The sequence below is a fragment of the Saccopteryx leptura genome, chromosome 8 (genome assembly GCF_036850995.1).
Source record: "Saccopteryx leptura isolate mSacLep1 chromosome 8, mSacLep1_pri_phased_curated, whole genome shotgun sequence".
NCBI lineage: Eukaryota > Metazoa > Chordata > Mammalia > Chiroptera > Emballonuridae > Saccopteryx > Saccopteryx leptura.
Genome location: NC_089510.1, coordinates 50,145,866 through 50,173,649, shown reverse-complemented (window position 1 = coordinate 50,173,649; position 27,784 = coordinate 50,145,866). Strand labels below are relative to the sequence as shown.

Here is a 27,784-nt window from a genome sequence, read left to right as displayed (position 1 = left end):
CCCTGACTTTGACTTAGTCTCAAATTTTCAGTTACTTGCAAGGGTAGCTATTTTAATGACATTAAAACTTAACAGGTCAAAAACTATCCCCTTCAAAATATTGTACCTTCTTAAATTCTCCATTATCATTAATGATCTGTCTTCAATTTACACTTATAATCTCAAACTGACTTTTTAAAAATTGTTTTACTTTATTGATTTTAAAGAGAGAGGAAGGGAAAGATACAGAAACATTGATCTGTTTCTGTATGTGCCCTGACCGGGAATCCAACCATCAACCTCTGTGTATCAGGACAAAGCTCTAAACAATCAAGCTATGCAGCCAGGGCTCAAATTGTCTTTTTACTATTCTCTGTTCTGTGTATTTATCCTGCTACAAAATTTGGTGGTTTTTCATGTGTCTTTCCTATATGATCCCATAGTTGTTATTTTTGTACTAGCCCTAATCACTTGATCTTAATATCATCCCAATATCCTCCTGGTTATACTTTCTTCTTCTGTCTCAAGTTCTTCCTGACACAGCTTTCAAAAATACCTTTTCCAATTGGGAAAGCTGAGGTCCCTAGATCAAAACCCTGGGCTTGCCTGGTCAAGGAACATATAAGAAGCAACTAATTAATAGCTAAAGTGAAGCAGCTATTCATTCCCCACCCCCTCTGTAAAATCAATAAATAAAATCTTAAAGAAAAACAAAACCATAAACCTTGTCATCTTGCTAAGAACCACTTTTTTCTTTAGATTATCTATTGATTAAAACACAAGTAGACAGATTTGTATGTATTAATATTTCCTCATCTATTAGTATTCTCTGCATGGTATGAGTCAAACTGAATCTTACCACTTTTACTCCCAACTCTTGACTGTTTCCATTTTTTTTCATGTTTTTAACAATTTTTCTTTTTGCCTCAGTGGCAGTAAACATCTCCCCATCAATTCATGGTTACCATTCAATTAAATTCAGATTCAAGATTCACTTGCTACTTTCATTGGTTGACCCAGACCACAGCTTGGTTAAGATGATCACCTTTATTCTTATTTTCATTCTCATGTATATACACATATATAAATAAATATACATTATGTATATAATTCTTTTTATATACTAATTATTTTATCTTCTAAATTTATATAAAATAAAGAGACTTTGTTACTTTAATGTTTTATCAGTGTAGAGTAGAATTATATACAAACTAGATTATTAATGACTTTAGAAAAAAATAAATAATTTTACTTTGAAATATTAATATTGCCACTTATTTTTCTTAATGAATAGATTATTTACAGATTCACTAAATTACTAATCAACTACTTCTTGAATACCTTTTTGGCAAGATGAGGTGAAAGAAAAACCATTGATAGTGATCTTAATACAGGGGGTCCTTGGGTTATGACAGTCTCAACATACAGTATTTAGAGTTTATATCACTCACTCTCATAAAAACTTAAAGAAATTGAGACATGAATGTACTGGCTTATGCCATTATTATTGTACTTATAGACTACATGGGGGGGGGCTTCTGTGCTGAACAAGTGTTTAGTGTTGATGAAACAGGCCTCTTTTGGAAGCATATGCCTAACAGGACCTACATTACCAAGGAAGAGAAGACAGTGCCAGGCCATAAAGCTAGCAAGGAGAGACTGACTTTGCTTCTTAGGGAGAATACTGCAGGTGATTTCAAACTTGAGCCTTTGTTAGTGTACCATGCAGAGAATCCAAGAGTACTAAAGGGTATTTGAAAGGGTCAACTCTGGCCCTGGCCGGTTGGCTCAGCGGTAGAGCATTGGCCTGGTGTGCGGGAGTCTCGGGTTTGATTCCCGGCCAGGGCACACAGGAGAAGCGCCCATCTGCTTCTCCACCCCTCCCCCTCTCCTTCCTCTATGTATCTCTCTTCCCCTCCCACAGCCAAGGCTCCATTGGAGCAAAGATGGCCCGGGCGCTGAGGATGGCTCTGTGGCCTCTGCCTCAGGTGCTAGAATGGCTCTGGATGCAACAGAGCGATGCCTCAGATGGGCAGAGCATCGCCCCCTGGTGGGCATGCCGGGCAGATCCCAGTTGGGCACGTGCGGGAGTCTGTCTGACTGCCTCCCCGTTTCCAGCTTTGGAAAAATGGGAAAAAAAAAAAGAAAGAAAGAAAGGGTCAACTCTGTCATCTGGAGGTCTAACAAGAAGGCATGGGTGACACTTCAGATTTTTGAGAAGTGATTTTCCAACCATTTTGTACTAGCAGTAAAGGGCTACTGGTAAGCAAGGGACTACCTTTTAAGGCATTGCTAGTGCTGGACAATGCCCCTTGTCATCCTGCCCACTTGAGTGACTTTAACCCTAATGTCAAGGTGGTTTACCTTCCACCTAATAGCACTGTCCTTTTATTGCCCCTGGACCAAAGTGTCATCACCTCTTTCAAGGCCTACTACCTCCAGAGGACAGTTATGCCCTTAATGAACTGAGAAGGATAGAAACCTGACATTCAAAGACTTTTGGAAGTCCTATAACATTTACAGTGCTGTACAAAATATTGCTTTTTCCTGGGATGAAGTGAGGTGAACAAACTTAAATGGTGTGTGAAAAAAACTGTGTCCCCAGGTTGTGTATGATTTCCATACCTTTGAGGAGTCAGTGGAGGCTCTATCAGAGAAGGTTGTTGCCATTGGTAAACAGCTTAATTTGGAGGTGGAAGCTGAGGATGTCACAGAGCTACTGGCATCACATGGAGAGGAGCTGTCTGCTGAGGACCTCATTCAGCTGGAGAAGCAACTGATTAAAGAGAAAGAGATAGAAACCCCAGAACTCAAGAAATTTACTGCCAAGGGTTTGGCAGAAGGGTTTTCTTTGGTAGAAGATAGGTTGGCAAAATTTCAGCTGAAGACTCCAGCAATGACAGATTTAGTAAGGTCTACAGAGCTGTTATGGATGCCTTGTGATGCTATAGCCAGATTTTGGAAGAGAAAAAGTCATCAACCTTACAGACTAGCCTGGAACAATTCTTTAAGAAGGTAGAGAGGCTTGCAACAGATCTTGTAACCTGTACATCAGCTGCTTCTCAAGATGAAACACCTGTAGTGCAGGTAGAATCATCTCTAGCATCTCCTGCATGTTCCTTAGGCAATCCTGATTTAACTGACCCAGTATCTCCAGCACCTTCTGCAGTTCTCCTGTCTCTTCACCTTCCTCCTCTCAATAGGTTACTCTCTCCCACCTTGCAATGCTCCTTCTAGTATGAAAACCAACCACAGGAATAAAGGTAAGAAATTTTTTTACACTCATTTTTTCGGGTTTTTTTCTGTTACTACAGTGTACAGTGTACAGTACAGTATATATACATCATTTTCCTTTTTCTGTGGCTTAATTTGTTTTATGTTCTAGATTATAATTTTACAGTTATGTTAGGACAGGTAAGTGACTTAGGCAAGGGTGTGGTTTGATTTACACCAAAATTCAGGTTATGTCATTGTCATAGAAATGGAACTGTGTCATAATCTAAGGACCACCTATAAATGAGAAATAGAATAACAAAATAAAATTCAATGAAAAAAATTTAAGGTAGTTGATTTATAGGCAGAGGCACAAAATATAACTACAAGTCAGGGAACAATACTGTGCAACTGTGTAGAGTTTTGCAGCTAATACAGTGGTCTGGACAAGGTAATAAGAGAGATAAATTACATACAAACTCTTATAATATACTTGAAAATTTGGGGGGTGATGTTAGAGTAATGGTGGTGTGACAGATACTCCTGATCTCTTTTCTTGAAATTTCAACAAATTAAACAATTATAACACAGCAAAGGAACCCCAGCTGGGCTTGCAGGCATGCCTGAAAGATTCATGCACCCAATTGACTAATGGTGGGAAGGGTTGAAAAGTAGGTCAAAAGATAAAATGCATTCATGGTCAGCTCTGGAGAGAAGCCCAGAGTGACCAGTTTTTCTTTTTTTGGCTGGAACCAAAGGAAGGAAGAAAGGTCAGGCTGTCTGGGTTTTGTCTGCTGGGGATATGAAGAAGGAAGCTCAGAGTGACTGGGACTCCTTTGTCAGAAGCTGATCAACAGCTGCTGGTTGACACAGTCACAGCAAAGAAGATCAACAACTGCTGGTTGACCCAGTCACAGCAAAGAAAATCAACAGTTGCTGGTTGGCACAGTCACAGCAAAGAAAAGGCGCAATGATACTTTCCCCTTTAACTTTTTGAATTAATTTGGTTTTTTATCCCCCCCCTTTTCTGGGTGTGTGTGCTATCATTTATGGCACAGGGATAATAGCACTGTGCTTTCCCTGAAGATTTGTAGTAATTTCTCTAGAAACGAGACAGAGGGTGTCAGTTCCACAGAAAAGCCTGTAAGCCCCTTTACTTGAGCTCATAGACATAAGAGGCTGGCTATGATATCCCTCGAAAAGGCTTAAGTCTGTAGGAGAATTCCTTCCTATAAATCATGTTAGAAAAAATAGATTTTGACTTATGAATAGGTAGGAAATAGTGATTATACACAGAAGCACCTTTCAGCCTTCACTTAATTTATTACATTACCTCCCTAGCCTTTTCATGTGGTAGAGTAGAGAAACTTTCCTTTCTTCTTGCATTCCTGACCTGCAGGTGGTAGAACACTCTGAGAAAAATAAAGTTAGAACTTAACTAGTATATGAATAAAGTAGACAAATAAAATTTGACTAGACAATAGGACATTAGGTAAGGTAGAGTTATTAATCAATACTGATCTTTTAGAAGCTTGCACCAATATTGTTATTGCTGCTCAAGTTATTGTATAACTACACTTAGAATGACTTACCACCTGATTTATAGCTTATAGAAATGAATAAACTGTTGCCTAGAAATATGTAACCATAGTGAAACAAAAACAATTATTAATCAATGTATTCTGAATACCATGTGATTGTAATTTAGTGTGTGTGTATAAAAGTAAAGCTAGACTAGCCATTGGCAGAGATGCCTGGCAGTGAATGCTAAAAAAGAATTCAGCTCTCTCACTCATTTCATGCTGACGCCGTCTCTTTCTGTGGGACCCCTGGATTCCCCCCAGGGCTCAACCCCGGCACTCTTTCTGCTGGGAGGAGCAGAGAGACTGAGGAACAGAGGGGGCAATACTAGACCAAGTGGCAGCAAAACAAGGGTCACAGCCAGTGTTCCCACAATCTATCTGCAGCCCTCACTCAATGCAAAGGTAGAGAAAACCAAAGTGTGCCCCTCCCCAGCCTCCCAGATCCTGCCTTTGCCATCTTGTGGGATACGAAGAGTGGCAGTAACAGATCCCACAGCTAACTCTCCAAAGACACTCATTCCCATGAACAACAGAGGTGTTCTGTTTCTGGTCCTTTGGTCTGTTGAGACATAGGGAGGATTACTGAAGGCCTAAGATCACCATTGCTAAAGCCATAAAACTGTAAAGACATAAAGCCCTCACAACACACCCCACTGACCAATGTCACTGCAGCCCACCTACATCATTGTAACAGCAACATCTCAGTGGAGTCAGCTAAGAAATTTCAGAGCTAAAACTTACAATACAGTGATACCTACTGAAAGAAAGCAGTAACTTTTCAAACCTGAATTTTTTCTGTTTTTCTTTTTAAGTCTTTTTTCTCTATTTCTCTTTTAAATTTTATTTTTAAAATTTTTATATTTTTATTCTTATTTTTGGTGAAGTATTTTTGTCTTCTGTTTTTTATCTTTGGCTTTCACTTTCTTTTCTGAGGCTATTCTGTCATTATTTTTAAATTTTTAATATTTTTCATGGTTTTTTTATTTTTCATTATTTAGTTGTTTTTTGTTAGAGTTATTAACAATACTACTTTCAAATGCTACAAGAAAGAAGAAATCAAATACCATGACAACACAACACAGACAAGTAGTTCAGAAAAAAAAAATGTAAACCCTCCAAAAAGCAATCTCAATCACATGGAAACCCTGAAGTTAAATGATACAGAATTTAAAACTGAAATTCTAAAAATACTCAATGAGATGTGAGAAAACACTAACAGACAGTTTAATGTGCTCAAAAAACAAATTAATGAACAAAGTGAGTACTTTACCAAGCAGATTGGAACTTTAGAAACAGAGATGAAGAACTCAATACAGAAGTTGAAAAATGAGGCAGAAAATTTAGCTAATAGAACAGGCAAGATAGAAGAGAGGATCAATGACATCAAGCACAAGCAACTAGACATGCTACAGAGAGAAGAAGACAGGAACTTACAAATTTTTAAAAATGATAAAGCTCTTACAAGGATTGTCTGACTCCATCAGAAAAAGCAATATAAAAATAATAAATATATCACAAAAAGAAGAGAGAGAGAAGAGAGTGGAGAGCCTATGCAAAAAAACCTAAATAGATCCATAAGCAAGAAGAAAATGGAAACAACTATCAAAAACTTCCTTCAGAGAAATACAAGATGACGCTGAAGTAGGTGGATGTACCAACATCCACCTCCCAGAACCAAAGTGGATTACAAAATAATTTTAAGAACTATCATCTGGAAAAACCAACTTTGGACTAAACTAAGAGGACTCTTCAACCAAGGAACACTGAAGAAGCCACACCAAGTCTGGTAGGAAAAGTGGAAATGCGGAGAGGGCTGCCCAGCTCCCCAGAGCAAACGGCAGCTGGGAGAGACTCACGTGGCGGGAAGTGAGTTTAGCAGAGAGGGAAGAGTCCTGAATCCCAGGAACAAAGCCCCAGCCTGCAGCCCCAGAGCCCAGAAGAGGCATAAGGACAGTATTTAGCTGGAAACAAGTCAGGATACTGTTTGTGAGAAAGAGTCTGATTTCTCAGATCCAGGATTCTTCATAAAGGGACCGCGCAGAACACCTCTCTCACAACCACTCACCTGGGGCTCTGGGGGATGGGGAGAGAGGAGAGTACCGGAGTAACAGGAAGAGAGTGTAATCTAGGAGGCACAGGGAGAAACATTTTGGGAGACAGCCACCCTAACCCCTGGGTTGAGGTACTCCCCAAATCTGAAGTGAATATTTCCCCTGGAAACAGCAATACCAGCAAAGGGAAGCAGGACACCAGCCAAACAAGCTCTCCCGTGGCACTCAGAGCAGAGTTGCTTAGAAGGAGGAAGCTTTCGGTCTACAGTAGTAAGTGTTAGGGTCTGAGCTGCAGCAGCCCCACCCCACACAGCTGAGGGCTCACCAGTGGTGGCGGCGGGACACAGAGGTGCGGTTCTGTTGGCAGAGGCAGAAGCCTGCTGGCCGCCACTGGGCTCATGTGTGAGCTCAATCTTGCCCGACTAGGGAGGAGTAGGCATGCAAAAGCAGTCAAGCCCAGCTGCCGGCAGCCTGTAATCCAGCCTGCACGGGGGGGGGGGGGAGAATAGGAACCCTGGAAGGGGTGGAGACCAGCCCTTGAGCAAGGGCACAGGAGCACAGCCTTGCCCTGCCCATGGAACCAAGGCTTGTGGCCTGACTTGGGAGCCGGCTCCTCCCACGGGGGTGGAGCCAAAAGCCCAGAATAGGTGGAGTTCCGTTACTGAGCTGAGCATGCACACGCAGTCCTGCCCGGCCGGTAGAGCCAAGGCTAGCAGCCATTCCACAAGCGAGGGCAGGCAAAAGCCCAGAAACAGGCAAAGACCCGCAGCTGAGCAAAGGTGCTGCCACTGCTCTCAGGGCCGAGCATAACGCCACCTATGGGGGTGGGGCAAAGGCCAAGGCTACCAAGGCTTGTACACCCGAGCACGTGATCACAGCCATTCCTGTGAAGGAGAGGTGGAAACCACAGCAACAGTCCCAGTGGGCAGGCACCAGCAACGCCCAAACCCAAAAGCCCTAGGCAGCAACAAAAGAGGGGGTGGCGGGCCTACAGACAGACCATACCTAGGGAACAGAGGCCATATCCAGTGGACTCCAGTGGCCAAAACCTTCCTTTACACAGAGAAAATGCTAAGGCAGAGAAATGCAACACAAATGAACCAAGAGAAATCCCCAGAAAAGGACCTAAATGAATCAGATATAACCAAATTACCAGATGCAGAGTTTAAAATAATGATTGTTAGGATGCTCAAAGATATTAGAACAACAATAGATGGTCAGTACAAACACCTAAATAAAGAGATAGCAAATATAAAAAAGGACATTGAAATAATAAAAAAGAATCACTCAGAAATGACAAATACAATATCTGAAATAAAGAACACAATGGAAGGAATTAAAAGCAGGATAGATAAACCACAGAATCAAATCAACAAGTTAGGAGACACGATAAATAAAGGCACAGAAGCAGAGCAGAAAAAAGAAAAGAGACTCAAAAAGTCTGAGGAAACTCTAAGAGAACTCTGTGACAACATGAAGAGAAATAACATCCGCATCATAGGGGTTCCTGAAGAAGAAGGGAAAGAACAAGGGATAGAGACTTTGTTCAAGCATATCATAGCTGAAAACTTCCCTCAATTAAGGCAGGAAAACATCTCACATGTTCAGGAAGCACAGAGAACTCCATTAAGGAGAAACCCAAAGAAATCAACACCCAAGACACATAATTAAAATACCAAAGCAAAGTGATAAAGAGAAAATATTAAAAGCTTCTAGAGAAAAAAAAGACTATCACCTACAAAGGAGCCCCCATATGGATGACTTCCAACTTCTCAACAGAAACACTTGAGGCCAGAAGGGAATGGCAAGAAATATTCAAAGTAATGCAGAACAAGAGCCTACAACCAAGACTACTTTATCCAGCAAGGCTATCGTTTAAAATTGAAGAAGAAATAAAAATCTTTACAGACAAAAAAAAATCAAGGAATTCACTACAACCAAACCAAGGCTGAAAGAAATGCTAAGGGACCTGTTGTAAACAGATCAAAGGAGAAAAAGAATATAGCAAAAGAGGAATAGTTTTAAAGAATAAAATGGCAATAAACAATTACATATCAATAATAGCCTTAAATGTAAATGGATTAAATGATCCGATCAAAAGACATAGGGTAGCTGTGTGGATAAGAAAACAGGACCCATACATACGCTGTCTACAAGAGACACACCTTAAATCAAAAGATGCACAAAGACTGAAGATAAAAGGATGGAAAAAAATATTTCACACAAATGGAAATGAAAAAAAGCTGGGGTAGCAATACTTATATCAGACAAAATGGACTTTAAAACAAAGACTATAGTTAGAGATAAAGAAGGTCACTACATCATGATAAAGGGAGCAATCCAACAGGAAGATATAACCATTATAAATATATACACACCTAATATAGGAGCACCTAAATATATAAAGCAGACTTTGATGGATTTAAAGGGCGAGATCAACAGCAATACTATAATAGTAGGGGATTTTAATACCCCATTAACATCATTAGATAGATCCTCAAGAAAGAAAATTAACAAAGAAACAGCAGACTTAAAGGATATATTAGATCAACTAAATTTAAAAGATATCTTCAGAACCTTTCACCCTAAAACAGCAGAATATACATTCTTTTCAAGTGCTCATGGTACATTCTCTAGGATAGACCACATGTTATGGCACAAAAGCAGTCTCAACAAATTTAAGAAGACTGAAATCATATCAAGCACTTTCTCTGATCACAATGGCATTAAACTAGAAATCAACCACAACAAAAAAAAACTGAAAAATACTCAAACACTTGGAAACTAAATAGTATGTTATTAAATAATGAATGAGTAAACAATGAGATCAAAGAAGACATTAAAAAATTCCTAGAAACAAATGATAATGAAAATACATCAACTCAAAATTTATGGGACACATCAAAAGCAGTCCTGAGAGGGAAGTTCATAGCATTACAGGCATACCTCAAGAAGCTAGAAAAAGCTCAAATAAACAACTTGACCCTACATCTAAAAGAACTAGAAAAAGAACAGCAAGTAAAGCCCAGAGCTAGTAGAAGGAAGGAAATAATAAAGATCAGAGCAGAAATAAATGACATAGAGGCTAAAGAAACAATACAGAGGATCATTGAAACCAGGAGCTGGTTCTTTGAAAAGGTAAACAAGATTGATGAACCTTTAACCAGACTCACCAAGAAAAAAAGAGAGAGGACTCAAATAAATAAAATTAGAAATGAGAATGGAGAAATAACAACTGACACAACCGAAATACAAAATATTGTAAGAAAATACTATGAAGAACTGTAAGCCAAAAAACTAGACAACCTAGATGAAATGGACAAATTCCTTGAAACATATACTCTTCCAAAAATTAATCTGGAGGAATCAGAAAACCTAAACAGACCAATTACATCAAATGAGATTGAAACAGTTATCAAAAAACTCCCAAAATAAAAAAGTCCTAGGCCTGATGGCTTCACAAGTGAATTCTACCAAATATTCAAAGAAGAACTAACTCCTATCCTTCTCAAGCTATTTCAAAAAATTCAAGAGAAAGGAAGACTTCCAAGCTCCTTTTATGAGGCAAGCATAATTCTGATTCCAAAACCAGGCAAAGACAACACAAAGGAAGAAAATTATAGGCCAATATCCCTGATGAATTTAGATGCAAAAATCCTCAACAAAATATTAGCAAACTGGATCCAGCAATATGTGAAAAAACTCATACACCATGATCAAGTGGGATTTATTCTTGGGAGGCAAGGCTGGTACAATACTCTCAAATCAATCAATGTGATTCATCATATAAACAAAAGGAAGGAGAAAAACCACATGATAATTTCAATAGATGCAGAAAAAGCATTTGATAAAATCCAGCACCCATTTATGATCAAAACTCTCAGCAAAGTGGGAATACAGGGAACATATCTCAACATGATAAAGGACATCTATGACAAAACTACAGCCAATATTATATTTCATGGGAAAAAATTAAAAGCAATCTTCTTAAGATCAGGAACAAGGCAGGGGTGCCCCCTTTTACCACTCCTATTCAACATAGTTCTGGAAGTCCTAGCCACAGCAATCAGACTAGAAAAAAAAAATAAAAGGCATCCAAATTGGAAAAGAAGTAAAACTATTATTATTTGCAGATGATATGATATTGTATATAGAAAACCCTAAAGTTGCAGTAAAAAAACTACTAGACCTGATAAATGAATTCAGCAAGGTGGTGGGATATAAAATGAATACACAGAAATCAGAGGCATTTTTATACACTAACAATGAACTGTTAGAAAGAGAAATTAAGGAATCAATCCCCTTTACCATTGCAACCAAAAAAAATAAAGTACCTAGAAATAAATTTAACCAGGGAGATGAAAGACTTGTACTCAGAAAATTATAAAACATTGATTAAAGAAATCAGAGAAGATACAAACAAGTGGAGGCATATACCATGCTCATGGTTAGGAATAATAAACATCATTAAAATGTCTATATTACCCAAAGCAATTTATAAATTCAACGCAATACCAATTAAAATACCAATGACTTACATCAAAGATATAGAACACATATCCCAAAATTTATATGGAACCAAAAGAGAACACGAATAGCCTCAGCAATCTTGAAAAGGAAGAATAAAGTGGGAGGTATCACACTTCCAGATATCAAGTTATATTATAAGGCCATTGTACTCAAAACAGCCTGGTACTGGCATAAGAACAGGCATATAGATCAATGGAACAGAACAGAGAACCCAGAAATAAACCCACACTTTTATGGACAACTGATATTTGACAAAGGAGGTAAGAGCATACATTGGAGTAAAGACAGCCTCTTCAACAAATGGTGTTGGGAAAATTGGACAGCTACCTGCAAAAAAATAAAACTAGACCACCAACTCACACCATTCACAAAAATAAACGCAAAATTGATAAAAGACTTAAATGTAAGCCGTAAAACCATAAGCATCTTAGAAGAAAACATAGGCAGTAAGCTCTCTGACATCTCTCGCAGCAATATATTTGCTGATTTGTCTTCACAGGCAAGTGAAATAAAGGACAGAATAAACAAGTGAGACTTTATCAAATTAAAAAGCTTCTGCACAGCTAAAGACAATAAGAACAGAATAAAAAGACAAACTACACAATGGGAGAATATATTTGACAATGCATCTGATAAGGGGTTAATAACCAAAATTTATAAAGAACTTGTAAAACTTAATAGCAGGAGGACAAACAATCCAATCAAAAATGGGCGAAAGAAATGAATAGACACCTCTCCAAAGAGGACATACAGATGGCCAATAGGCATATGAAAAAATGCTCAACATCACTAATCATTAGAGAAATGCAAATTAAAACCACAATGAGATATCACCTCACACCATTCAGAATGGCGCTCATCAATAAAACAACACAGAATAAGTGCTGGCGAGGATGTGGAGAAAAGGGAACCCTCCTGCACTGCTGGTGGGAATGCAGACTGGTGCAGCCACTGTGGAAAACAGTATGAAGATTCCTCAAGAAATTAAAAATAGAACTGCCTTTTGACCTAGCTATACCACTGTTAGGAATATACCCCAAGAACACCATAGCACTGTTTGAAAAGAAGAAAGCACCCCCATGTTTATGGCAGCATTGTTCACAATAGCAAAGATCTGGAAACAGCCCAAGTGTCCTTCAGAGGACGAGTGGATTAAAAAGCCTTGGTATATTTATACCATGGAATACTACTCAGCCATAAGAAATGAAGACATTGGATCTTTTACAACAACATGGATGGACCTTGATAACATTATATTGAGTGAAATAAGTAAATCAGAAAAAACTAAGAACTATATGATTCCATACATAGTTGGGACATAAAAATGAGATTCAGAGACATGGATAACAGTATTGGGGTTACAGGGTGGGGGAGAAGAGAGGGAGGGGGTTGGGGGAGAGGAGGGGCGCAAAGAAAACCAGTTAGAAGGTGATGAAAGACAATTTTATCAATGTCACTACATTAAAATTAATAAAAAAAAGAATTTGTCTCGCATCTAATTCAGGCAGTTAGAAGAATAGTATAAGGATGTTAATTCTGCTTCTCAGGCCACATCCTGCAAAAGGGGCCCCAAGAAAATTGGTGATTTGACTCCTCTGATTTTGTCAATTGGATTTAAAAAAATAGGTCAGGAACGCCCTGAAATGGAACTAACAATACATGAGCATAAATTTAAAGGACTTTTAGATACTGGAGCTGATGTATCTGTTATTGCTAAGCTACATTGGCCTCCTTCCTGGCCCACTCATGCAGCAGCCACAGAATTACAAGGTGTTGCACAGAGTAAATCGCCTCAATAAAGTTCTAGTTTTCTACATTGGTAAGATTAAGAAGGTCATTCTGGATTTTTTAAGCCTTATGTGCTCCCTGGATGGCCAGTTAATTTATGGGGTAGAGATGTTTTGAAAAATATGGGAGCGTTGCTTGTCAGTCCTAATGGTTTAGTCAGTACTCAGATGCTTGATAGGGGATTTTTGCCCACCAAGGGACTAGGGAAAGTACAGCGAGAAATTCACACCCCCATAGAAATGGCACCCAATACCAGAAGGGGTGGATTAGGATATCAAAATTTAGCATAGGGGCCTTGGTAGCTCCTGCTACCTCAATAATGCATTGTGCAGACCCAATTACTTGGAAATCAGATAATCCTGTATGGGTAGACCAATGGCCCCTTTCTCAGGAGAAACTTAGGGCAGCTGCTCAATTGGTACAAGAGCAGCTACAGCTTGGGCACATTGAACCATCTAATAGCCCATGGACTACACTTCCATATTTTGATCTTGTTGCCTCCTGGAGAATCAAGGGGCATAGGTGACCCTTACAGCTTATAGGTTTTGAGCCTCAAAATTATTGTTGTTCCTTTTTTCAAAAGGTCAACAACAATGGCTCTGGGAAACTTCCACTAAATGGCAAATCGCTCTTACAAATCAATGAACAACTTTATATTGAAACTGTCAACTTAAAATCAGCTCAAAGACTAGAATTACATGCCATTATCATGGCTTTTCAGCATTTGCCATATTCCCCCTTTAATCTATATACAGCAAATATTTACTTATGGTGTTTCCACTATAAAGAGTGCTGTCTCAGGGACAAATGCTGATGAACTATTTCAGCAGTTCCTCCTTCTTCAAAGACTTGTATGTCAACATAGAGCTCCATGTTTTATAGGACATACTCGAGCTCACTCCATGCTCCCTGGAGCTTTAGCACAAGGGAATGCCCTTGTTGATCAAGCTACCCAAAAGAAAATTATTTGGAGCAACCATGACAGATCGAGCAATTCAGTCTCATACTATTCATCACCAGAATACTGCAGCCCTGTGTAAACTTTTCAATTTTCTGGGGAAACAGCATGGCAGATTGGGAAATTCTGTCCAAGGGGTCCTATACTACAATCTGTCCCTTCATTTGGAGTTAACCCTCAAGGACCCCTACCAGGACAACTTTGCAAATGGATGTTACTCATATACCTTCATTTGGCAAACAGTCCTATGTCCACGTTACAGTGGATACATATTCCGGATTTATAGCAACCTCTATCAGAACAGGACAGGCTGCTAAGCATGTTATAGCTCATTGTCTGTATGCATTGTTCTATTATTGGATTTCCTAAGCAGGTTAAACTGACAATGCTCCTGCATATGGAGCAAAAGCATTTACTGTATTTTGTCAAACCTTTCAAATTATGTGTATTTCTTACAATCTTTAAAGTCAAGATATTATTAAAGTGTATCCAGCAAATATTTTAAGGTCAATTTAAAAAAATTTAAAAGGGGGGAGTCATATCCTAGAACTCCTATGGGTCTACCATATCATGCTTTTTACTTAAAAAATTTTAAATTTCTTTTGAATGTTGATGAACAGGAGATGCCAAATATTTTTCTCCTGCAAACTTCTACCTTCTTTTATTTGATCCAGCTAATAACACTGTTTTGTCTTTTTCCAAATAGCTTCAGATATATGGAAAAGATTTATATAGGCGGATGGGGATCCTCAAATCCCTCAGCGAGATCTTCTGAGCATGGCTTTTAAGAAACCAAGAGGCAGAAAAAGCCCAATAGAGATGAGGTGAACTATCAGCTTTTAGGATACACCCTTAAAGGTTCCAATGCCCCAAAGGGGTCTCATAGGATTCCATCTGGGTCCTGCTTCAATAGTGGAAAGGAAGGTCATTGAGCTAAAGCCTGCCAGACTTACATGCCTCTGCTGTGAGGAAACAGGGACACTGGAAGGTAGGCTTCCCCCTTGCTCCTCTAAGGGAGGGTTCAGTCTCTTCCAGCCCTGCTCTAGCCACCTATGACCTAATCTTGCCCAGAATGCTGGGGTTTGCCACTGAAGGCTGAAGGTGCCCAGGGCCGTCAGCCCCATCTACGACACTGTGGATGAGCCTAGGGTATTTCTTCCAAGAAGCAGGTAAACTGATCTCATTTGCACAAGGGCCACTTAACTATATCTTGCCTGAATAGTCAGGTTTTTTATTCTTCCCTCAAAGATCCCTCTTGTGGGTGTTGATAGTCCTATTTTCTGCTGCTTTGCTTAATATATAGTGTTTCCTTTATTGCCCCACTCATATTTCAGGCTAGGACCTACTCCTAATTTAGAGCTCTCTTTCCCCCTTTTGCCAACTTCTATTATGAGTCTACCTTTGCCACCCAGCTTAGTGTATCCCAAGGTCCTCTTTACCACGCCACAGTCGCAAAGCTCCAAGGAAAAGCAACCTGGTCTCATTTCTCCAGGCAGAGGAGAACAGAAGCTCCATCTCTACACATGCTGCAGATGACTTTTCCAGTCTACCTGAATCATTACCAGCTAGAAGCAGCTGTCATTGGGACTTGGACATGAGCTGTAAAGTATAGAATTGTGACAACAATTCCAGTGCCATGCAGACTTTTCCTGGATGTGGACTTTTCCTGGACTCCTGCTCCTTGTGACAGCTCCTAACAGACTGAACTGGGGTTGGGTTGCATTTTTCAGGGATTTGGCATGGTGATGGTTCCAACTTGGACTTGGTGAACATGATAAGGACACTACTCTTTTATGGATTCTTGCTGTATTGGCCAAGAGTTTGCTTAAACGCTTTAATCACTGTAAAAAAAAATTGAGGACTAAATGGAGAAGATGTGGTGCATATACACCATGGTATACTATTCAGCCATAAGAGATGATGACATCAGATCATTTATAACAAAATGGTGGGATCTTGACAACATACGGAGTGAAATAAGTAAATCAGAAAAAATCAAGAACTGCAGGATTCCATACATTGGTGGGACATAAAAACAAGACTAAGAGACATGGACAAGAGTGTGGTGGTTACGGGGGGCGGGGGGAGGGAGGGGCACAAAGAAAACTAGATAGAAGGTGACGGAGGACAATCTGACTTTGGGTGATGGGTATGCAACATAATTGAATGACAAGGTAACCTGGACATGTTTTCTTTGAATATATGTACCCTGATTTATTGATGTCACCCCATTAAAATTAATAAAAATTTATTTATTAAAAAAAAGAACAAAAAAAAACTTTCTTCAAAATAAAAGTCCAGGCCCAGATGGCTATGCTAGAGAATCTACCAAACCTTCAAAGAAAATTTGGTATTTACCCTTCTGAAAATCTCTTGAAAAATTGGCCTGACCTGTGGTGGCACAGTGGATAAAGCGTCGACCTGGAAGCGCTGAGGTTGCCGGTTCAAAACCCTGGGCTTGCCTCGTCAAGGAACATATGGGAGTTGATGCTTCCTGCTCCTCCCCCCTTCTCTCTCTCTCTCTCTCTCTCTCTCTCTCTCTCTCCTCTCTATAATGAATAAATAAAAATCTTTAAAAGAAAATCTCTTGAAAAATTGAAGAAGCAGCAATATTCCCCAACACATTTTATGAGGCCAACATAACTTTTATAACAAAACTTGGCAAGGACAACACAAAAAAAGAAAACTACAGACCAATATCTCTAGTGAGTACACATGCCAAAATTCTAAACAAAATACTAGCAAATTGAATACAACAACATATTAAAAAAATAATAATACATCACAATCAGTAGGTTTCATTCCAGGAGAACAAGAATAGTTTAACATGCAAAAATGAATCAACATAATACATCACATCAACAAAACAAGAACAAAAATCATATGATCTTATCAATAGATGCAGAAAAAAGGTATTCAATAAAATACAACATCTGTTTGTGTTTAAAACACTCAATAAGATCAGAAGGAAAGTACCTCAACATAATAAAGGCCATTTATGACAAATGATTAGCTAATACCATACTAAATGGTGAAAAAAATGAAGGTTTTTTTATTCTAAAATCAGGAACAAGGTTGCCCACTCTCTCCACTCCTATTCAACATAGTTCTAGAAGTCATAGCCAGAGCAATCAGGTAAGAGAAAGACATAAAAGACATTCATATCAGGAAAGATGAAGTAAAGGTATCACTTTTTGCAGATGACATGATCCTTTATATAGAAAACCCCAAAGACTCCACAAAAAAACTATTAGAAACAATAAACCAATACAGTAAAACCACAGGTTACAAAATCAATATACAAAAGTCTATTGCATTCTTATATGCCAATGATGAAAGTCAATGATCTCAAAAAGACCATTCCTTTTACAATTTCAACAAAAATAAAATAAAAGTGCTCGCTTCGGCAGCACATATACTAAAATTGGAACGATACAGAGAAGATTAGCATGGCCCCTGCACAAGGATGACACGCAAATTCGTGAAGCGTTCCATATGAAAAAAAATAATAATAAATAATTAATAAATAAAATAAAATAAAATACCTAGGAATAAACTTAACAAAGGATTAACAACATACTTCTATATACTGAAAACTACAAAGCATTATTGAAAGAAATTGAAAAATACACAATGAAATGGACAAACATTTTATGTTCATGAATTGAAAGACTCAACATAGTTAAAATGGCCATATTACCCAAGGTAATATACAAATTTAATGCAATCTCCACCAAAATCCCAATGTCATTATTTTTAAAAATAGAACAAAGAATCACCAGGTTTGTATGGAACCCTAAAAAATCCCGAATAGCCAAAGAAATCCTGAAAAAAAAAAGAATGAATTTGGAGGTATCACACTACCTGACTTCAAATTATACTATAGAACCACGATAATCAAAACAGCATGGTAAAAAAAAAAAAAAACAGCATAGTATTGGCAGAAAAACAGACATACAGACCACTGGAACATAGTTGAGAGCCCAGAGATAAAACCACATATATATTGACAAATAATATTCAACAAAGGAGCCAAAAACACACAATTAAGGAAAGAAAACCTCTTCAAAAATAATGCTGGCAAAATTGAAAAGCCACATGCAAAAGAATGAAGCTTGACTACAGTTTGTCCCCTTGCACAAAAATTAATTCAAAATGAATCAAAGACCTAACTATAAGATATGAAACAATAAATTACATTGAAGAAAACATAGTTACTAAACCTATGGACCTTGGCCATGGAGAACAATTTATGATTTGACCCAAAAGCAAGGGAAGTGAAGGCAAAAATAAATGAATGGGAGTATATCAAACTAAAAAGCTTCTACACAGCAAAAGAAACTGACAAAACACATAGGCAGCCAATCAAATGCGAGATGAAATTTGCAAACAGCAACTTCAATAAAAGGTTAGTAACAAAAATACATAAAGAACTCACAAAACTCAGCAACAAATAGGCAAACAATCCAATTAAAAAATGGGGAGAGGACCTGAACAGACACTTCTTCCAAGAGAACATTCAAATGGCCAACAGATATATGAAAAGATGCTCATATTCACTAGTTATTCAAGAAATGCAAATCAAAACTACAATGAGATCTCACCTCAGATCTGTTAGATTGACTATTATCAATAAGACAGGTAATAATAAGTGTTGGAGAGGCTGTGGAGAAAAAGGAACCCTCATTCACTGCTGGTGGGAATGCAAATTAGTACAATAGTCACATATGGCTAGTAGCTACTACATTGGACAGAAAAATTCTAGACCATATATCTAACTTCAGCTACAAGGAAAGAGTAAAGCAAGAAAAGCTTGTGCCATCTTCCAATTCTTTTCGCTTTACCACATAGAAAAAAATACTCTAAAAGTGCAATGGACAGGGTATTGTCAAATCTTTGCTTAAGCGGCACTTTCTCTGTCCCACATGATCACTCTATATAAAATTGTAATTCCTCTGGCTGTGGCCGGTTAGCTCAGTAGGTTAAAAGCATCCTCCTGAAAAGACAAGGTTGTGAGTCCTATCCCCAGTCAGGGCACACACGTGAAGCAACCAATGAATGCACAACTGAGTGGAACAACAAATGAATTCTTCCTTCCCCCTCCCCTCTCTCTTCCTTCCTTTCTGTGTCTCTAAAAAATAATAATAATAATAATAAGCCCTGGCCAGATAGCTCAGTTGGTTGAAGCATCATTCCTAACACAGAGGCTGCTGGTTCAATTCCACAGTCAGCGCACATACAGGAGCAGCTCAATGTTCCTGTCTCTCTCTCCCTGCCTCTCTCAAGAAAACAAACAAACAAACAAACCGCAATGCCTCCCCATCCCACACTCCTAATTCCCCCTTATGTTATGTTCTTTATTCCATGCACTACAAACTTCTAATATACCATATTATTATGTTGTTGTTTACTTTCTGCCTTCTAGCCTATATAGAATGTAAGAGAAGAGGAAGGCAGGAATATGTGTCTGTTTAAGTCATTAAGGTCACCCCAGTAACTTAACCTGCGCCTGGCCTATAGTAGGTCATCTCACCTGGTGAATACTGATGGATGCCTCAGGAATGAGTAGAAATTCACAGAGTGGACTTTTACAGGTGAAGAAATTGGAGCCCAGAGAAGTAAACTGACTTGTCAACGTCAATAGCAGAGCCAGTCCTGACAATCAAGTTTCTGAGCCACTCATCTAAAGCCATTTCATGTGTAAAAAGAAAGGCAGAAACATAATTCAGATATTAAATATAAAATACAAAGTATAGCATTGGAAGTTGTAAAGCCAGCAGCCACGGCTACCATCATAGCAGCCTGGCCCATGCAGGTTCACATTGGATTCGGACGGTCAGTAAAGAAACAACGGAGCCAAAAACGGATGGGCCTTCATCTTAATCCTAGCTTGCACCCGGCGGGCAAGTAAAAACACACACTGGGCTCCAAAACCCACTCACATTCAGTGCTCACAAAGCTACTGACTTATCCGAGTTTCCTAGAATCAAAGGTTTCTAGCTCACCAGACTTATTCACCTCTGTTCCCCATCTCCTTCCTTCTCTCTGCACAAACTCTGCACTAACTGGCTTCTCACTCAACACTTCGCCATCTTGGCTGCCTCTCCTGGCCTCCTCCACGTGGCCTTTCTCTGCTCTCTGCTCTCTCCTCTCATATTAATCTCAGGAACCAAGAGAGCAAGCTCCCGTTCTGCCCCTATTTTATAGTGTAGAAATCAAAACCTTTAATCCAATATACAAAATAGGGAAGTTTCTAATACAAAGTCACTTATCTGAGTCAAGATGGGATTGTACCACCCGACATCAAAAAGGGTGGGAAAGGCTTAATCCCAAAACCAAGCCCCAGGCTACAAGGATTCTGCCTGCCCACAGCCCGCCCCCAACACACATTAATATCACCTGGGCAACGGCCTCCTGGTGGGCAGTGCCATCTTTAACAAAGTGAGCATAATAAATTTTATCTGCCCAACAGTAGTGCAAAAATGTGTGTTGAATTTTGAGTACCTAGATGTCTTATTTAGCTTTGAATCTTCCTCCTCGTCTTTCATAAGAGCTAAAAATATTCTACACTTTGTACGTGTTGAATTAAAAAGAATGAGTGGTCAATGATATCTGATTTATGGGTAGTTGTGGTTTTCTTTTAGCAAGAAGACAATGGAAAGAAGTTACTGTATTCACCACAGATTTTTAGCTTTTGATCATGGCTGGGAGAGTTTGGAATGAAGTTGACATATCTTGTGTAACTAATAGCAACTAGCCTCTGGAGCTGAAACACTAAAGTCTAAGAAAAGAGAAGATTTTTCCAGAGGCATATTTTTACAACTATCTGCAGTTTCTAATTCTCCTTAAAGCTCTGTCTCAGCCATGAATGTTGCTAGTTTGAATCAAATTTCACGTTTGAAATTTGGCTTTTTAGACTAGAATCAATGTTGTGATGACAAATAATGAGGTTGACTCAATGAGCAATAAAAACATCTCATTGTATCTATAGCAAAACTTAGCTATTGTCATGATGTAATTATATCCATGATATTGTTATGTAATGTATAATTTTTAAAAAAAATACTGTTCACAACATCTTTAATCCTTTGACATCCCCGAAAGAATGGAAAAATAGAGTTGTCACCATCCTTCACTGGAGAAGCAAACAGAGATGGAGAAAGACATCTGTTGGTTATTCAGGAAGTTAACAACAAGATCACGAATCCAGACCTCTGTCCTCTGAAAAGCCCTAGGAAAGACTTTGGATAAGAGTCTAATAATCTTTGATATCTATTTGAACTAAAGGTCATGTCCTCATTTAAAACCAACACTAGCCAGGACCCTGAGAAGTCTTATTTACATAGGAAATCTACAATCAAAAGTTTACAGAAACATGCTATTGGCATCCTGGTAGCTTGCTCAGCTTGAACATATGCTATCCTATCCTTTTTTAGAATCATAAAAAAATAACACCAGTGCTGGAACTTTGGGTGGTGTAAAGTACAAACTTAGAACAATTAGGAATAATGCCCCTATGATTGGATTTGAATAAAGAATTTCAATAACTTTGAAACAAATTGTGGGCATGCCACTGTCAGTTTTTTTTCTTTTTTTTCTTTTAATTTTAAGCTTTCTTTAAGGGACCACAGATAGAAAGCTATTAAAAACTAGGCCATAGTTTACAGATTAATTTGGCTGGGCATGTTAAATGTCATTTTCCATGGCTGAGGTCCAGGTTACGGGAGACAATCTTCAGGGACTAATACTGTCCTGATAGTATTTTCTTGTCAGGCAGACACTACACAAATGCCATCTGAGTCTCCATCAATGAATTCCATCCATGTTAATCTGATTCTGAGACAAGCCATTGCGCCTCAGGAAAGAAAGCACTATCTTGAGGATCAGAAGAACAGATTTAAATCTAACCCATCCGTTTGCAGTACAACCTGAGGAAAATTGTTTGACTTCTCTGAGCCTTGGATTTTTCATTAAAAAAAAAAAAAAAAAGAAGATACTTGAATTATAGGGGAGATCACTTTGTAAATTATATAATTATTTATCCACTATGGTATACACCTGAAACCAATATAATATTAAATGTCAAAAAACGGGGGAAAAATATAGCTGAGGAGAAACTGATGAACAGAGGCTAGGAGGTGAAAGTGAAAGAAGACTCTGGGCTTGACTAAGGCAGAGTTAACAGATTGGAGAAGCAGCACGGACAGAGTTAGGTAAGTAGGACCAGAAGAAGGATGTGGACTTAACTCAGTGGGACACTGGCAACCAAAGCAATGTGATGGCTAAGATGATGATGTTGTAATACAGAGGGAAGGCAGGTGGAAGGGGAGAACAGAAAGAGTTACCAAGATGTTGAATTAGAGGGTGCCATCCACTGGGCAATACTGATTGAGCTTTCAGGGTGAATGTGGTAATGTGGACACACAGATTAAGTATGACAGTGACAGCTGAAGCCTTTGGAACAGACGAACTCCGTTGGTGAACAGAGAGCATAACCAGGATTTAGGATGGAACATTGGAGAATTAAAATGTGATCATGTATGTAAGGTACTTAGCCCAGTGGCTAGCGTATGGAAAGTGACCAATAAATGGCAGGTTTTACTATAGTTAAGAACACACAGATTTAAAAGATAAGGCACACAGGAGCTTTCAGAGAAGAGAGGCATGCCTAGTGAGCTGTGTACTACAGATTTCCTTTATGATTAGAGAGTGTAGTCTCCACGGTATGGGAGTCAGTCCTCTATGGGAGAGTACCCCAGGGCTCCCAAAGGTCATCTTCCACACAACTCCTTACCAAATATAGAAGAGAACCAAATATTAACAGCTTTGTTGGTGGGCTGAATTTCAAAGAGGTATATTAATGGAAAATTCAGGCATTAGCTGGTATTGATATAAAATATAACTCACAGATCTTTTTTTTTTCTTTAAGCCAGAGTTTGTAAGAATCTACCATTACCCTTCTCCTAGCCAGTTAAGATCAGCCTTGGGACCACAGAGTGTGGGTCAAACTGTTCTTGCTTAGGCCACATCCATGGGAAATTAGCGTCAACTGGAACACGAATGTCCACTTTGTAGTATCCCCCCAACTTCCTAAATGCTTGACCTCAGCACTATATACCTGGACATATCTCGAATCAAGCAGCCCTACCAAGAGGCCCCTTCCATATATAATAATCATGGTACTCATATAGGCAAATACTCCTAAAAAAATCATTCATCTCTTTGTTAGCATATATTGAGCATTTCCTCTGATCCAAGCACAATGTTACCCACACTCAATAAAAGAAGGTTCTAAAAACAAATTTAAGTCAATGACTAGCTAGAGGACTGGAGAGAAAAAGTTTGTAAGGGCTAATGTGATAGAGCATTAATAAGATGCCACAAAGCATTTAACTGTTCATCTGTCTTCATAAGCTCTTTGCACTTTAGAGCAGAGAAGACAATTAGATGTGTAGGCTACTCAATTCTAATTTCTGAATTCAAGAAGTAACTAATGGTTCCAAAAAGAAGAGTTTTTCTACATCAATCCAGTATGAGCACAAATGTGTCTCTGCTAAGGCTTGGGGGAGATAGGGGAAGGAGAATATGATCACTGCCAGAACAAGCTTAACAGACAGGAACAGAAAAGAATTCTACTGGCAGAATTAGAAATTGTTCTTTCTCACTCCACCAACACATAAGTAATCAACGCAGTGCTACCTTCTGCTGCCTTTATAAGCTGTGTTACAAAATGATGCCTCAAGGGATACAAGTAGAATCTGCCATACAATAAAACTACCACTCTATCTAGCACACCTGAAACTATTTTTAAAATATTTAATTTTTGCTTGTGATATTTTTATATAGACACCATCATCTAAGTTAGTTAATACATATGGCTAAAACTTTTTGACCACAGGCCTTTGCAAGCCCTCCAGAACAGGTTGAAAAGTATATGATGCAATCTCTAGAATTAATGAAAGCTGTCACATAGACACAGAAACACAAACATGTGAGTGTTTCGTGCATGAGACATGTAATGTTTCAAAGGGTACTAGACATGTGTAATGAGATGTTAAAATAAGGTTGTCTGCCTTTGGCCAAAGCCCCTAGGATAATGAATAGCAACCATTCCCACAACCCAAAATGAAGTTCCTCATGCAGAACTCGCTGCTTTGGAACCGTTCGTTGATCATCCATTCCTTGCCTTGGAGATGGTGAGAGAGTTTTGGAAGACTGAGAAAAGGTTTTCTTGTAAAGTGAGTTGTAGAAGTGTGGTGGCATTTTCCTTCTCCATCATGCCTCCCTTACACCAAACTGGAGCTCTGTATTGTACTTCAAGCCCAGTGGAAGGGGTGTTAAGAAAAACGTCAGAGTTCAGTATGTTTCCAGGTCAACCATGAGAAGTCTAAAGGGTTAGAGACTGCCTGAAGCAACTTGGCGCAGCAGAGCAGAGGGCTGCAGCTGACAGGTAACTACATTCCTGCTGACAACAGAACCGAGGTACTTGCTTGCTGTGAATCAGTTGTAGACATCACAGGCTTAAAGGCTACTGACCTGGAACTGGTTAGAATAATGTCCAGGCGGATTTTCTTTGAAGGACAAGACAACTTTCAGAAGAAAGAGGCTCAGGAGTATTACTGGGATTGCAAGGTCTGAGGAGGTATGCAGATGGGTTATTCAAAGCCAAGATAAGGGGCCATAGTTGAGTACCACCAGGGACATCTCCAAGGAGACCACAAAAGCACCACTAGAGAGTTTGCTTGCATCTCTGCCTCAGCCAGAGGAAATTAAGACCACTATACAGTGGTGCTAGTCAGACTGTTACTTTCCCACATCTCTCTCCTGCCTTCCCACACTTCAATATTAAAGAATCCAGAGTGAGCTTACTGAGTCGGGTAGAAGAAAAGGAAACAACTCACACCCACCTGCACAGCAAGCTTCCAGCTGAAGCAGGTCCAAGTTCGGGGAAAGAAGAAGGGTAACTTTGAATGAAGTTCAAAAATTTTACTATTACACTGGGCTAGACATATTTATTACTGAACTAAGACTATTTTAGAAAATCAAACAACCAGAGGCAAGATTTTATTATCTAATTGTGAGCATGTAAACTCTGAGGGCTGCCATGATTTCATCTGGGAGCAAAGGAAGATGGAACTGCACAGAGTATGAGCAGGGAAGGAAAAGTACCAAGTTGTTTTCTAGTTATATCTGACTCTTTCCCATGTGTCTTCAGCTCCTTCTGAAAGGACGTCCCCAGAGAGCCATTTTTTGCCCTTTGTGACTTCATTTTACTCCCAATTCCTGGCTAAAGTTGATTAGTCCAGGGAAGTATATCTGACCCAAATCAGCTAACTAATCGTTCAACCTGAACCTGTGATATGCCCTTGAGTAAAAAGATAAGTAAGGGCAATCAGTTTCCCTTACAGGGGAATAAGGAAAAGAAGAGAATGATTATACTTAACCATAGGAGTTGAAGCTAAGTATCATTCATTCACCCAACAAATATTTGGTTAGGGCACTACCATGTTATAGTGAAGAAGAAGAGGCCTTGGCCGGTTGGCTCAGTGGTACAGCGTCGGCCTGGCGTGCAGGAGTCCCGGGTTCAATTCTCGGCCAGGGCACACAGGAGAAGCGCTCATCTGCTTCTCCACCCCTCCCCCTCTCCTTCCTCTCTGTCTCTCTCTTCCCCTCCCGCAGCCAAGGCTCCATTGGAGCAAAGTTGGCCTGGGCACTGAGGATGGCTCCATGGCCTCTGCCTCAGGTGCTACAACGGCTCTGGTTGCAACAGAGCGACACCCCAGATGGGCAGAGCATCGCCCCCTGGTGGGCATGCCAGGTGGATCCCGGTCGGGCGCATGCGGGAGTCTGTCGGTCTGCCTCCCCGTTTCCAACTTCAGAAAAATTTTTAAAAAAAGAAGAAGAATTGTAAAGTTCTGTTATCAAGGTGCTAACATTTTAGTGGGTAAGCAGACAAAAAGCAGTTACAGAAAACAATTAGGTAATAACAGGTTATTATTATTGCCATAAAGGAATAAATAAATTATTTGAATAAAGAATAGTCAAGGGGGAAGGACCTATTATAGAGATAAGGTGGTCTGGGAAGGGCTTGCTGAAATATGATATATAAAATAAAATCTGAAAAGTCATATAGTTCCAGATTTGTGAAGAATCAGGAAAAGATTGTTTCAAACAGAGAAAAGCAAGTGCAAAGACCCGGAGGAAGGAAATTGCTCAGCACGTTCCCAGAACTGACAGACGGCCACAGTAACTAGATCAGAGTAATCAAGAGGGAAGGATGAGCTCAGGGAAGGAGACAGGAGCCAGACCATGCTGAGACTGGGAGGCCATGGTGAGTACAATGTGACCTAAGGAGACAGTTTAAGCAACTGTGAACTATGTGAAATATACCTTTAAAAAATAACAGAGACTGAGCAGTAAATCTGAGCTGTCCAGTAAAAATTATAGCTAACAAATATTGAGTTCCTTCATGTCTCTCAATGTACTACATTACAGGTCAGCAAACTTTTTCTAAGAATTGCTAGATAATAAATGTTTTAGACTTTTTTGATCATACACACTTGGTCACAACTATTCAACTCTGCTGTTTTAGTGGGAAAGCAGCCAGGTTATATGTAAATGAGTTAGCATGGCTATGTAGAAATAAATCTTTACAAACAGTGAGATTTAAATATCATATAATTTTCATGTGTCAGGAAATATGAATTTGATTTTTAAACTATTAAAAATGTAAAAACTATCTTTAGCTTATGAGCCCTAAAAAACAAAATAATGGGCAAGATTGTTTCATAAGCCATAGTTTGCCAATCACTATTATAGATGGTTTACTTGGGATTAACTCATAGGATAACCACATAAGATAGGTACTATTAATATACCCACTTCAAAAAAGAAGAAAATGAAACAAAAGTTTTCAAAGCTAAAAATTGGCAGAACCAGGATATGTACCAAGCAAATATGGTCCAGATTTCATGCTGTTAATTTTGCAATTCTGGCTTATGCTAATAGACAATGCAAAATTAACATATTTAGGAGAAATACTTCTGTAATGGTGGAATAAAAATTCATTCCTCCATAAAAGCAAAGAGAACACTAGCAAAAAATAGTCAAAATCAATTCTTTCAGAACTCTGGAAATTAATCAATTACAATGGCATTTTTTCAGAGAAATAAAAAAAAACAACCTAAAATGTTTATGGAACCAGAAAACACTCCAAATAGTCAAAATAATGTTAAGAAAGAGAAACAAAGTTGGAGGCATCACATTCCCTCATTTCAACTGTATTACAAAGCTCTAGTAATCCAAACAGTATAATATTGGCATTAAAAAAAACACACACAAAAAAAAAACACCCACATATACCCATGGAACAGAACAGGAAATCCAGAAATAAATCCCTGCATACGTGGTCATTTAATTTTTTTTAAAAAAGTGCCAAGAATATATATTGGGTGAAAGAATAGTCTTTTCAATAAATGGTATTAGGAAAACTGGATATACATATGCAAAAAGAATGAAACTGGACCTCTATCTCACAGCATACTTAAAAATCTACTCAAAATAGATGAAAGACTTGAATGTAAGACCTGAAACTATAAAAGTCCTATTTTTGGAGTTTGACACCAAAAGCAAAGGCAATAAAAGCAAAAATAAACAAGTGGAACCACCTCAAACTAAAAAGC

At 38.8% G+C, this 27,784-nt stretch overlaps 1 non-coding gene across 1 annotated transcript; it reads left to right on the top strand.

Moving 5' to 3' along the window:
* The first annotated feature begins 17,496 nt into the window (after positions 1-17,496).
* Positions 17,497-17,603, top strand: LOC136380200 (U6 spliceosomal RNA). The gene has a single exon (XR_010746876.1). It is a non-coding gene; the product is annotated as a U6 spliceosomal RNA (small nuclear RNA).
* The last annotated feature ends 10,181 nt before the right edge of the window (positions 17,604-27,784 follow it).